Consider the following 15,506-nt stretch of genomic DNA (forward strand, 5'->3'; position numbering starts at 1 on the left):
GAGTAGAGTAATATACGGCCTGTGCAATATTTCGACCTAAAATCGAAAACGTTTTTGGGTCGTTTTTTCGTTTAATATACAACGTGAAATTTTCCGATTCAATCAAATTTCATTTAAATAATAACAAACTAAGTTGAAATAAAAGACAATATAATAAAATAAAATAGGAAATATCAAAATAAATTAGCATAAAAGACAATATACAAATTTTAATGTAATATCTTTGTAGCAAATTTATTTATTTTTTGTACAGTATAAGACGTGCTATATCTTAAATGAGCATAAAACTGGAAATGCAAAAAACATTTTGGGTCAAATTTGCAATTAATTGTTATAAATACATAAACTTAGTGAGTTTGAACAAAATTTGACTCATTATTTGTGATTTCATATTTCTTTCAATGCAACTAAAATAAAAAACAAAGAATCCGTTAAATAAAGACCTGTGCATTTACTTGTAAGTAAAATTTGTCCAAAAAAATAGGCCGGTTAAGTTACTACTTCTCTTTAAAGTTTTATTGTGCGCTAACAATTATTTTAGAAAAAAGTTTTAAGGATTTTGTTACAGACCAGTATAGGTAAGTGGCAACAATGGGAAACAATATTTTAATTGAACTGAAAATGAGTAGTAGTTCTCTCACCGTTTGGCGCGTACGAATATATACATATGTAGAGATGAAACACTTGAGCAACGCGACAATGCAGCTTTTGGAGTTTCGAATTCAGGGGGTTTGTGAAAATAATGGGTATTACAGATTGGCAATTTCGATATTTGCACAGATTTCCGAATTTACAAAAAACTTTTTCTATTAATTAAAAACAAATAGAGTAATATTTGTTAACAAAAATAGGCCTATGCACTGCTGCTGATCTATACGAATCGATTCATATAACTTTTATATGATTTTACGTACGCTAACTATGCGAAACAGCCTGTCAATTGATTGTATGGAAATTTTGTTAGCGTATTAATATATAGCTAGTGGGTAATATACTGCCTATGCAATACGGCCGCCATGATGCCGGTTGCCGTTTTCACCTAAAATCAAGGGACGTTTTTTTTCGTTTAATATACAACGTGAAATTTTGCGATTCAGTCAAGTTCCATTTAAATAATAATAAACTAAATTGAAATAAAAGAATATATAATAAAATAAAATAAGAAATAAAATAAATTAGCATAAAAGACAATATAAAAAATTTAATGTTATATTTTTGTAACTTTTTTGTTTTTTTGTTCAGTATAAGACGTACTTTATTTGAAATGATGATTAAATCTGCAAATGCAAAACCATTTTCAGCCAAATTTGTCATTAATTGTTATAAATGAATTTAGTTAATTTCAACAAAAGTTAACTCATTATTTGTGATTTCATGTTTTTTTGAAAACAACTAAAATAAAAAACAAAGAATCTGTTAAATAAAGACTTATGTATTTACGTGTAAGTGAAATTTGCCACAAAAAATGGGCCGGTCAAATTATTTTGGAACAATTTTTTAGGATTTTGGTAGAGGCTATTATAGGTAAGTGGCAACAATGGGAAACCATATTTGTATGTAGGTGAAACATTTGTGCTTTCGAATTTAGCGGGGATACATAAAGGTTTAGGTCTTTGAAATTCGCATTAGAACACTTAGATAATTGTTCCCAAAGATGGCGCGCTTGTACAAGAAAATGAATTTCGATATTTATATGAATTGTTCGAATTTACAAAAAACTTTTTCTAATAATTATAAACAAATAGAGTAATATTTTTTAACAAAAATAGGCCTATGCACTGCGGCTGATCAATACCAATCGATTCATATAATTTTTATATGATTTCGTATGCTAAGTATGCGAAACAACATGTCAATTGATTGTATGGAAATTTTTTTAGCGTCTTAATATATATATTATTTTTTTTTACATTAATGTTCGCAAGAACAGCAGAGTAGGCGGGTATATATGTATGTACATATGTAATTTTTGTAAACTGCTCCGTAAAAGAATCCGTATGTTAAACGTAGGAATAATGTTGATATTAACATGAATGCAGTTAATGTTTTATTTTATTTTTTTCAAAGTACACATACATGAATAGAGTAACACGTATACGTTAATTTAGCCTACTATTAGGCGTGTAAGTGTGTAAGAAAAATGAAATTTATTGAAAAAAGGTATCGAATTGTTCCAACATAAACAATAACCTGAATTTTAAAATTGTTGGAATAAGCTTTTAGGGATATGTTTAGGCAGGATGCCCAAATTTTCCGCATCTGAGTGCGATCCCCCTGATGCAACTCTGCAATTCGATACTCGAAACTCGATTTAACTTATAGCCACCCACACCATCACCGCCCTATGCATGCGCATGCACGTGTATGTGTATTTTGTCAGCACTTATGCACATGCATGTCAGCGTTTATGTGTGGGTGACTTTCCCCTCCGAAAACGGAGGATTTTGTGGACCAACGGTTGTCGCCTTCGATGCAACCGGCCTCTTGGATTTTAATAGCCATCCTGTACACATCTGCCGCCAGCGATCTCTGCCGTATTTTTGCGTTTATTCAGGGAATATTGTAACTATTGATATTTCTACATTTACCCAATAAATCCTATATATTATAACGAGAAATTCTCGTCTTGTCTGCTTTCTTTTATCCAAACCCATATTCCCATCGAGATCGACCCGGTGCGCCCACCTCTCGCAAGGATCAGACGCACCCCGGCCGAACATTTGGTCCTATCTCCCCTAGAAAGGAATATACAGCACCTAAATTACAGTTCACAACATAAGACCATAGCTGAACGCACACATTTCAGAATTCCTCACAAAAATTCAATCGGAAAAGTATTTTGCCCACAAACAGCTATACCACAAAAGGTGTGAGAACGTTTATCATATCAGCGTCAAAATACGGAGAAAGCTACAGCCAGCTGAAGCCATTGCAGCACAGCAAGCTACGTGCCACGTCAAACCAGCAAATCGCCACAAAGTAAGTGCAATATTTCTTGCCACTTTTTTTTGGTCATAATAAACTATACAAAAACCGTTTAAAAATATATATTCTGAGTGCCACACGCGTAGTGACTGTGATTAACCGCGAAAAGTGTGAAAAATTTATTAGTGTCGAAAAGAAAATTAAGTGCAAACGCGGCACATTAACGTTGTCTTAGATTCCTTGTGACTATCTGGTCTGTCCCCCCACCAGCGGTAAGGCTCTCCGGACACAGCACAAGGAAGAGGTGCACATAACCTCACTTCCACAAAATTTCACGCCAACCGATTGCGGCAAAATTCAATTTCTTTTTGCGTCACTATTATTTTCATTAATTTCTCTAATCAATCTTTGTTACAAAGTTTAGTTCTTTGTTGCATAAAATTTATTTCACGGTTTCACACTTTTCGTCGAGTTTATATCAACGCGCGCACTTACTTTATAATAAAATTGAACGTTGAAGTGGCGAGTGCCCCCCCATTACTTCACACGGTACACATTGGTGTTGCTCCCCTCTGCTCTCTGTTTACGGCACAAAATAATCTGCAAAGTCAGAAAATTAAATTCAAAGCAATAAATAAAATATTGCCTAATTTAATAGTTGTTGGTTGGGTTATTCGCTCAGGGTTGTTCAGTTTTACATCCTCTTCTTAATTTGATCACAAATTTTAATCCATGAACATGGAATCATATATTATATTGACCGATCGAATAATCGAGTTCGAGGCCGACTTTAATGACATAAATGTGGCTCTGCGCACTATACACTCTCTTGCAATACAGCAAAAAGAATTTCAAGCTAAGTGCGCAAAAGCAGAGACTGCCCTCGAGGAGTTACTTTACTTTGACACGCTTGACGCAAAAAAAAATTGCAGCGGCGAAGATCAAGCATACAGCGGCATATGCCGTATTCCTGCGATGCATGTCGAACATGGCTGAACTTCAAGCCAAATTGAAGCAGGAAAAAGATAGGGAAGTTCGACCTGAGGGAGAGGGAGCGAACATAGTATCCGCCTGCCAGCTTGCGATACTGAGGTATTCAAGGGCGACTACCTATGTTGGCCAACGTTTCGTGACCTGTTCACGGCCATCTATAAAAACAACAGTCGCTTAAGCCCGGTAGAAAAGTTGTTCCACCTTAACCAAAAAACTCAAGATGAGGCATAGGATATCGTGAAGAAATGTCCCTTGAAAAATGATGGCTTCGAAACAGCCTGGAAAACCCTATGTGAGAGATACGAGAAAAAACGGATTCTCGTAAACTCACAACTACAAATTTTATTTAATCTGAAGTAGATAGTGAGTGCGGCAGCTCAACTAAAACCTTACAGCGCGACATAAATAATTGTTTGGCATCCTTAAAAACCCATCAGATTGATGTTTCAAATTGGGATGCGATCATTACTTATTTATGTTCGACAAAATTACCTGAAAATACGTTGGCTCTATGGGAGCAGAGCATTGACCACAAAACGGACATATACTAGTGGGCGGATATGGACAAATTCCTGTCAAATCGTTTTCATACACTTGAAATCGTGTCTGGTTTTACAGGGAATGCCACTTCTAAAGTGCAAAAATCAAGCGCTTCGCGACAATCCACAGAAACCCCTACGAAAAGATTTTGTGCTTTTCAAACAAAAGTATCCAAGCAAACAACAACAACAATGTGTAAAATGTGCAGATCTACGGAGCACAGATTACGCAACTGTTCACGCTTTGGCGACTTAACCCCGGCCGAAAGGCTTAAATTCGTTAAATCCACAAATGGCTGACTGAACTGTTTATCCCCAAGACACAAAGTGACGATGTGCACCAGTTCATACAACTGTTCCAAATGCCACTCTCGTCACCACACGCTCCTGCATGCGGACACACTTCAGCAACCGGCGGTGCGCAACCCTTTCAAAGATGCGGATAATACCCCATCAACTTCGGCACAGGCACGGAAAAGACAGGAGTCGGGACAACCACCTTCCTCCACGAACCAGAATGTCAAATCCTGCCATGCCAATTCCAGCACAGGCGTGCTATTAGGGACTGCTCGCGTACACATTCAGCATAATGATACCGACTTTTCCGCGCGGGCATTAATTGATTCTGGGTCTGAATGTTCCTTTATAACAGAAAGACTGAAACGCAGAATCAATTTGCCAGCGAGGAAAATGCATGCCCGAGTTTCAGGCATCACAAATGCAGTGTCAGCTCAGGTGAAAGAAGCATCCAACATCGAACTACTTTCACCAGTGGATCCCTGCTTCAGCCTGACTACACCCATTCTAGTTGTAGGCAAACTCATTGGGAATCTACCATCCTGCCATATCAATGCCATGGCGATGCAGGCCTTCCCAGACTTGGTTTTGGCAGACAAGAGGTTCTACGTCAACGAAGACGTAGACCTCATACTTGGCGGAGACATATATCCCCAAAATATAATGAGCGGTATAAAAAAGAATGTACTAAACACACTCTTGGCCCAAGAGACAGTGTTCGGTTGGATACTAACCGGTCGTATCGAAGCACCGAATCCAACGAAGAGCATCATGTCCTTCTACAACGAGGTTGCGTTGGACAATCAACTGAAAGCTTTCTGGGAGGTAGAAAATGTGCCCAAAAATAAAATATTAAATGATGAAGAAAGGTATTGCGAAAAATTATTTAAAGAAACAACGAAACGTGATGAAGATGGAAGATACACCGTATCACTACCATTCAGGCAGGATTACCCTAATAACATTAATTTAGGACCGTCCCTGAAACGCGCATGCTCTCAATTCTTCCGGAATGAGGGGCGGCTAATAAAAAACCCAGATTTAGGTAAAGAATATGTTCGAGTGTTGTCAGAATATTAAAAAAGAATATCCCATCCGACGATTCGGATCATTACTTCCTGCTCCACAACGACGTTATTAAAGCAGAAAGTACCACTACAAAGGTACGGGTAGTATTTAATGCCTCGAGCCCTACGGCCAACGGTAATAACCTAAACGATATTCTCCTCCCAGGCCCAGTTCTACAAGCCGATTTACCCATATTAATCTTACGATAGAGACTATACCGTTTCGTCTTCAATAGCGACATCGAAAAGATGTTTCGTCAAATTTGGGTGAACGAAAATCACACCAAATTTCAACGTATTGTGTATCGCACTTCCCCGAATGACCCTATTAGTCTCTACGAATTAAAGACAGTTACCTTCGGAGTGAACTGCGCTCCATATCTCGCGATAAGAACGCTCATACAACTAGCAGACGACGTATCAAATTCACATCCTACGGCGGCTAGCATACTGCGATGATACATGTATGTAGATGGCGTGTTAGCGGGTGGACATACGATCACATCGACCATTAAAGCCAGAGATGAAATTCGTCAAGTCCTAAATTCAGCGGGCTTTCCACTTCACAAATGGACGTCCAATTCAGAGGACATTCTAAGGAACATCCCCAAAGCAGACCTGCTCACTGAAAACTTCCTGGCATTCGAAAATACCAGTTCAGTGAAACATTAGGCATTCGATGGAATGCCCACTCAGATTTATTTAATTTTAAAGCAGGGGCGCTGGACAATCCCGAAAACATTACGAAGAGAGCGATATTATCGGCAATCGCCAAACTTTTCGATCCATTAGGGTGGCTGGCACCAATGGTCATTGTGGCAAAAATACTCATGCAGAGTATTTGGTTAGACGGAACCGCTTGGGACGAACTATATCGACCAGTACGTTGGAAAAATGGAAAACCTTCACCCACCAATACCATGAGATCGATAAAATAAGGATACCTAGATGGGTCAACTTTTCTCCATGAACCAACATCGAGATCCATGTAGTTTGTGACGCATCCGAGAAGGCTTATGCAGCAGCCGTTTACATGCGCATCAAAACGGATGATGATGTCTGCATAAACCTGCTTCTAGCCAAAACCCGAGTAGCCCCGGTGAAAACTCTTTCTCTTCCACGATATGAACTTTGCGGTGCACGGCTCAGAGGAAATAACCGAATCAATTTTCAGGAACCTTAAATTGGGACCAGCGAAAGACCACTTTTGGACGGATTCAACTATCGTACTCGCATGGATATGAAAGCCGCCCTGTTCCTGGTCAACCTTCGTCGGTCGGAAATAAGGACCGGTTGCATGTAAATTCAGAATCAATTGCAGCAGATTTAGGTAGCAGAGGATTACCTTCGTCTGACTTGGTCAACAATTCGTTGTGGTGGCAGGGACCTTCTTAGTTGCAAGAAGATAATTCCCACTGGACAGCACAAGATACCGAATATAACACGTCTATTGAGGAAAAGCGTGTAAAGGCTAATGCAATATCAGTAAATAACAACCCAACATCTTTGATAGGTTCTCCGACTTTTCCAGGGCGTTGCGGGTCATATCATACATTTTTCGCTTTTTCTGCAGAACACATCCAAAGACTAAAGTTTCCTTCAATAGGCAGTCTCACTCAATAGCACCTGATGAAATCGAAACTACGACACAAAGATTGATAGCTATATGCCAAAGGAAATACTATCAAGCAGAGTATGCCAACTTGAAGTCAGGAAAACCAATTCATGGGAAGAGTGAGATTTTACCCTTAAACCCATTCATCGATACTGAAGGTATAATCAGAACTGGTGGTAGGATTGACGCATCCAAAGATATGCCCTACAACGAACGTCACCCCATTATCCTGCCGTACACTTGTAGGCTAAGCTGACTCCTAGTTGAATTTACACATAAGATCTCCTTCGCACTCAGTATAGGATACCGCGTGTTAAAAACATGATTAGGTCTGTCATCCACAATTGTAAAGTCTGTACTATTTACAAGAAGCGGGCACAAACTCATCTTATGGGAATCCTTCCAAAGGAGCGCACCACCTTTGCTAGGGCCTTCACAAATACAGGGGTAGATTTCGCCGGACCATTTGACATAAAGTCTTACCGAGGGAGAGGGTGTAGGACCTCAAAGGGATATGTCTGTTTTTTGGTCTGCTTTTCGACGAAAGCTATTCATCTTGAAGCGAGAAACGACCTTAATACCGGGTCCTTCCAGGCTGCCTTCGCCAGATTTGTATCCAGACGAGGATGCCCAAAAAACGTCTACTCCGACAATGGTACTAACTTTGTCGGAGATTCGCGATGCTTAAGATCGGAGTTCAAGACATTTCTGCGGGAAGCAAGGGACGACACAATGAGTAAATATAGCCACCAAACTCTCGCATGGCGTTTCATACCCCCAGGTGCTCCTCACATAGGAGGTTTGTGGAAAGCAGGGGTAAAACGTTTTAAAACCCATTATAAGAAAATCGCGTCCGGCCACAAATATACATTCGAGGAGTTTACGACTTTCCTATGCCGAATAGAGGCATGCCTTAACTCCAGGCCACTGAGTCCCTTGTCCAATGAACCTTCCGACCTGGAGCCACTTACTCCAGGTCACTTTCTCGTGGGTGGGCATCTGTTAGCTCCACCCGAACTGGACTGTGACGAGAATCCTGCCTCAATTGTTAACAGATGGCAGAAAATGAAGGCCCTGCACCATACTTTCTGCAAAAGATGGAAATCGGATTATCTCACCGAGATCCAGAAACGATATAAGTGGAAACATCCACAATCTAATCTAAAACCCGGAGACCTAGTTGTTATCAAAGAGGACAACCTCCAACCCAACGAGTGGAGAATGGGGAGAATCGTCAACACACACCCAGGCTCTGATAACCGTGTGCATGTTGTTGACGTCCATACAACCAAGGGACAAATAAGTAGACCAATTACGAAATTGGTACTCCTTCCGTCCCACGACAAGGAGGATGAGATGTAAGGGGCCAAATTCCGCCCTACAAAACCCAAAATTCTATTTCCCCAGACTACCTAAAACCAGAGGCCCACGGTTAGTGATAGCACTCAGAGCATCCTCAGGAACCCGCGTCTTCGTGTCTCTCTATCCCTAACCCTGTGTTTCTCCCGAGCCATATATTATAATCAACCCCCGGTCTCGTGAGGGTGCGAGTCTACCGGAGGGAACCCTAAAACGTATTACGCGATGACAATGGGGAAAGGGAGCGCGGGATATAAAGACACGTTCAACCACGTGCCGTGATTCCCCGCTATCCCTAAACTTGTGTCTCTCCCGAGGCCCCAATTATAATCAACCCCCCGGTCTCGTGATGGTGCGAGTGACCGGAGAGCTATCCTACATCTTACTACGCGATGCCAATGGGGAAGGGGAGCGTGGGACATGAAGACGCATTTCAACTATGTGCCGTGATGCCCCGCTACTCCTGAATGTGTGTTTCTCCCAAGCCATGTATATCGTGTGTTTTTTTTTGTTCTCTACCCTCGATCTCGTGTCGAGTCTACCGGGGGGAATCCTAAACCTTACTACTGGTGGGCAATGGGGAAAGGGAGCGAGATGCACGAGGGCACGGGAGAGCTTGCCAACAGCTCGAAAACCAAAAGGCAAATTAGGTTTTTTTTAATAAGACTAACCGGGGCCCCTTGAAGAAACCATCCCACGATTCACTCGTCATCCCATAACGAGGACACCAGAAACGCCCTAACGCAGATCCGCTATCTGCCACAAAGCACAAAGGCCTTCGGCCCATTATCTTTAGATTTTCAAAAATCAAACCCACAATTCACTCGCTCCCCTGAGCGATGACACCAGAACCCTAACGCAGTACCGATCTGCCACAGCATATACTATCACTCGGCCACAGGAACGAGGCCTTAACAAACAAAACAAAATACATCACAGAGTATCTGCCACCCCTTACCACTGGTGGGGGAAGTAGCAGACTGACGCAAAGTTTTCCCTACCTATGCAAATCCTTTTGAATTTTGTAACTGAAACTCTGCACACTTTTCAAAAAAAATGGGAGACAATACAATACCTCCTAGAGTTGCAACCTCTTATTTTACAAAAAAATATAGTGTTGTATACTAGCAATATAAAAAATTCGATTTCGTGAAGCATGAAAATTTCAAATAGATACATACATATATAATGAGGATAGAATTCCTTATTAAAATTTAATGCACATGATCTGAATCATTATTTGAATCTCCCAACCGAATATCCAGTCAGCATACGTCAGTGGCATAATCTCCACCACTAAACAACTAAGTTTAATGCATAGTGCCCTTTGTACAACCAAAAACACAAATGAGATAAAGTGCGCTGAGTACATATTTAATGTTACAAGGATTTCAACAATCAATGGTTTATATGTACTTTGTCTAATGTAACCAGGATTTAAATCAATTGTTGCAAAGCTATTTGAGTTACCCTGATAAAAGTAAAACACATTTCCTATGAATATAGTATCGAGAAGCTTTTGCAAGTATTTATGATTGTGAGATGCCTGCCTCTCTAATTTATCGCATATTTTGTAGCCCATGGACAGTATGCAGACCAAATACGTGGCTAAAGAAACGTTAGGGGAGTTAAGCAATAATACTGAAATTGTGAGTAGGACGTTTAGAAGAACTTTACAACTACGCGCAACTAAAGCCCTGCTTGATTGTTGACTTATACGACTTTTTGTTTATTATCACAGACGTTAAAATTATTAAAATATACACCCCAGGTATAATCCCAAACATGGTAAGAAATATGTTGACACAGCAACTACTATCAAACACAAATAGCACAGCTCCTTTCGATGAGCGATACCAGTAAACAATAATGGCCGTTATACTGCCAACTGTAGTAGTTGTATCTGCCCCTGTTTCCCGCTTGATTGGAAAATGTTTTGCGGTTTAAAAATTGTGCCTTAATTATCAAGGAACATGTATCAAGTGTTATGGTCGCGACAAATATAAAAAGTTAGAAACAAATTAAACGGTGCAAAATTTCTCGATGATTAATTTCTGGTATTGTAATAGCTAGATACTCTTTTATACTTATGCAAAGAATTAAATTTGCAAAAATTCTAGTCCTCATGTTATTAAACATTTGCCCCTTTTCCTGTTACGGTCGCAACAACATTTCTGTCTCGCTAATTAAATACATTCTTCCAAAAAATACATTTTTTAGATAGATCTTTTTAACCGGCGTTCCGATTTCGTTGAGCTACGGCCTTATGAACAGAATTCCCAAGATGCGAACTTGTCAACAAAGCTTCTAAGTTACGGTCTTCTAGTGGGATATCACCCCTCTATTGTTAAATGTATCTATTAACATATAAAAATGGGTGCCGCGTCACCAGTTAAATTCAATTCAATTAAACCTGTACGCTGCTACAAAATTTTATCCGCCAATAAAAATACTTGAAATCATTGCACATACTAATTATTTTGAAAAACCTATTGTGGACTTAATTACATTGATGTCCATAACAATGATGGCAATCCAGCCACTTGCAGCACTTAAGGCGCTTAAAAGTCAACAAATGTAGGCACGTTTGATTGCGCCCGCGTGAACCACACCAACCATATAAAACCGGCAGTGTCGGCGATGACAAGCAAAGCCACATTCTTACTCAAAAATTCATTTCAGCTTCAAACTCAACCTAAGCTACTGCTAAGTAAAACGGCATCAGCAGCACCAATACCGATACCAAAATCGAAATACCTATTAGCATTTTTATCTTGACACAGGCATATCATAAAAATATCTGACAACTTCACTTCACTTAACAGAAATATGTCGAGACAACAACTGCAAACTTAACTGTGCAGCAACAAATGATGGCAGCGGAAGAGGCGCAAACAGATAAAAATGTATACAAATGTGCGGATAATGTCATCATCATCCGACTTTGTCGTTATACGCTTAGGCAACAACAACGCTGTCAGCAGCAACAGCTTACACCCGTACGATCAACTGAAATAGTCACACACTCGCATGCACTTACACAGTCAGTCAGCAGACTTGCTGATCGCTCTTGGCCAAATGGTCACTAAAGGAATCCAGTTGTTGGGCATCATCAATGACAACTTTGCTCAAATCCCTTGTGGATTAACGAAAGTTGGGTGTATGAAGCTAGTGTTGTTGTTACTCTCGTGCATATTGTAATTGAATTCAGTGCAAACCATTGCAGCGTTTAAATAGAGATTACTGTACTGTCATCGATGCTGCAACTGGAGGTCCAAAGCGGCAGCAATATCAATCGTCATATGTTTTTTTGTTTATATGGATTTATGTATGTGTGCAGATACATACACAAATTCATAAATACTAGGGTGACCCAGAAAAAATGTTCCCCTTTTGCTTTTGGTGGCATTAAAATTAACCTTTAAAATGTATAACAATCTTCGCGAAAATGACACTGCACTTGAAGATATAAAGAGAAAATCTAGTGGGCGGTGGCCTGGTTTCGAACCGACGCACGGTGGGGTATTTGATCAATCTAGCTGGCCAAAAGTCCAGTTTTCAAAATATTCCAATTTTTTTAAAATACACTCCCTGGCATTCCTAGATGTCCACTGAAAAGGCCACATTTCTTAGCCCCATAAATAGTGATAGCGGTACTGAGAGACTACAGAAAATCACCGGCAACCAGGTGTGTATCCGTCAGTATGCGTTCATGAAAACAATTCAATTGTCACACAGATAAACATTACAACTGATCCGAATGCGAATGTGCAATCCGTGAAGCTTCACTTTTGCTTCTTGCAGCAAAAGAAAAATCAAAACCATAAATAAAATACTTCCGAAAGGTTGTGTCAAAACAAAAACAATGCAAGTAACTACAACAAACCTTCGTTGGCAATTTATCGCTAAGCGGAAAATTCACGATTTGGGGCACTGGGCTGGATAAAAATTCAGATATTCGCAAGCTTATACCACATTCGAATACCAAATATGTATTGCCATTGTTTTTGTGGCTTACGGTTATGCTCGTCCGAGAACGCCTCAAGCTCCTTCATACCAGTCCGGCACATGTAATCCAAATGTTGGTCACTCGCATCCATTTTAGAGGGCAATTCCTTTTATTCCTAGTCACATTAAAGCGAATCTAGAAGAAATAAAAGGAAGGTGATTAGTATTAAGTAAATTTACAAATCATCATCTACTTACCCTTTTACTCCAGCCACGCATAAAAATGAAATGAATGAAGAAACGGCAAAATTATTTACCGTTTACTTCAATTCAGTTGAAAATTCTATTCTCTACATGAAATGAATGTTCATTTGTTTTGTCTTTTGCCGTTGGCATTTTTGTAACCAACGTATGTACATATACATATGTATGTATGTATGCCTACTTGGTTCGGCATATCATATTAGTGTTGCATCAAAAGAGGCAACCGGGTACCGAAAACCCGCAAAACACAAACTCGGGATCGGCATTTTTTTGACCCATACTGACGCCTCGGTCAGTCCCAAAAAATACTTACGCACAAAAATAAAGGCAAAACCCTCATTTAAAAATAATTATGCTCTCATTCACAAAAAGAAAAACAAAAAAACAAACAAAAAATTTTTTTTTGATTTTTTGATTTTTTTTGCCGCGGTACTGCTTGTTTTTCTGGCTAGGGGGCAGGACTTGTTGTTTTCAACAACAAACATCACAAACGGTCTTAATTACGGCTTCGGTACAGAAAAAATCCAGTCCCGAAATTAAAAAGAGATAAAATCAATTTTTTCTACGGCATTAGTGCAACGACAAAATACATGAGGTATATACATATACAAATATTCACTCTACGAACTCACCACACTAGTTATAAGCTGACCAATAAACACACGACAGGGTTGCACGTAACATGTAGCATAAAGGTTTTGTTAAATATGCATGAGCTGCTCGAAATCACGTCCATTCCGACAGCACTAATTAATAATATAATACATAATTTATAATATATATGCACGATAGCGAGAACGCGCCTTGCCCAACCAACCTCACGGTCACTCGCCCCGGCACACACATAAGACGCCACACCTCGCCGAACAAAAGGCAGTCGCCCCGAGAGCTATACGATGTGTAAGACGCTGGAACGGAGACCTCGGCCTCTTCGTCCAGCCCAGGGGAACTCTCCCCAAACAAAAACTGCGAGTCTGGAATGGAGACCTCGGCCTCTTCGTCCAACCCAAAAAAATTGCATGAGCTGCTCGAAATCACGTCCATTCCGACAGCACTAATTAATAATATAATACATAATTTATAGTCTAACTTCGCGAATCACATGGTCGAGAATGAATGTTCCCCAGCAAACATCAATAAAAGAGTTAGGGTTCTTCACATACAAGAAAAGGGCCGACGTCTCAACGTACTCGAAAACATGGGAATCTACAAACAGAAAACATTCGACGGTAGAATAATAAACGAACAGATAAACACAAATTCTGACACAATATTCGAGCTTTTAAAACTTGTTTACAGGAAACAACTTAATCACACAGGTACAACAGACAAACACACAACAACAAATAAACACAAAACAATTAATACACCAAAACAAAAAACCGACAAAGAAGGTCAAACGACTAAAATCACAGATTTCTACCTACCCCAGTCAGCCACACAAATCGATTAGTAAACCACCGTCGGTTCTGAATGAACACACAACACATACATATAACTAAATATACACAAGCATCAATTTGACAATACCTGCTCATATACCTACGAACTATAAATACAGGACAAACGACAACAACGGATCAGAACGAAAATCGACACTGATGATGGCACAACGCCGAAACCGGTTTTTTTCAAAACCAAATTTGACAAGGGATGACGGAAAATCGTTCCAATATACATCACATAATTTATAATATATATGCACGGTAGCGAGAACGCGCCTTGCCTAACCAACCTCACGGCCACCCGCCCCGGCACACATATAAGACGCCACACCTCGCCGAACAAAAGGCAGTCGCCCCGAGAGCTATACAATGTGTAAGACGCTGGAACGGAGATCTCGGCCTCTTCGTCCAGCCCAGGGGAACTCCCCCCAAACAAAAACTGCGAGTCTGGAACGGAGACCTCGGCCTCTGCGTCCAAACAAAAGAGAAAAAAAAAATGTTGCCAGTCTAGAACGGAGACCTCGGCCTCTTCGTCCAGCTTTATTGACCTTCGACTATGTATTACTTCATGAAATTTCTATTTAAGAAATATGTATAATCCAATGGCAAGAAATATTCACTTATATCTGTTCATAACCGCTAATTTTTCATCCTAGCTTAGGTGGCACGCTGAGCAAGTCGGGAAGGATTCCCGGCCATCCCCGACGCTGGCGAACTCCTCGTCTAGATTAAGTTTAGTTTGTAAGGCATTTCTTTTTTCTCGTTCTTTTTCCGCGGTCGGAGATCATTGGCGGAAAACGATATTGCGTATCGCAAGGGGGGCGGCATGTTTAGACAGGATGCCTAACTTTTCCGCATCTGAGTGCGATCCCCCTGATGCAACTCTGAATTCAATACTCGAAACTCGATTTAACTTATAGCCACCCACACCATCACTGCACTATGCATGAGCATGCACGTGTATGTGTGTTTTGTCAGCACTTATGCACATGCATGTCGGCGTTTATGTGTGGGTGACTTTCCCCTCCGAAAACGGAGGATTTTGCGGAGCAAC

At 40.1% G+C, this 15,506-nt stretch overlaps 1 long non-coding RNA gene across 1 annotated transcript in view; it reads right to left on the reverse strand.

The window, feature by feature from the left end:
* LOC137239881 (uncharacterized) overlaps nt 1-12,934 on the reverse strand; it is a 223,553-nt gene extending 210,619 nt beyond the window's left edge. Inside the window, exon 1 of the long non-coding RNA XR_010949523.1 lies at nt 12,682-12,934. This is a non-coding gene — a long non-coding RNA (uncharacterized lncRNA). The remainder of the gene's footprint in view (nt 1-12,681) is intronic.
* Nucleotides 12,935-15,506: the final 2,572 nt, after the last annotated feature.

Source organism: Eurosta solidaginis, chromosome 1 (assembly GCF_040869045.1).
Source record: "Eurosta solidaginis isolate ZX-2024a chromosome 1, ASM4086904v1, whole genome shotgun sequence".
In the NCBI taxonomy this organism is placed as follows: Eukaryota; Metazoa; Arthropoda; class Insecta; order Diptera; family Tephritidae; genus Eurosta; species Eurosta solidaginis.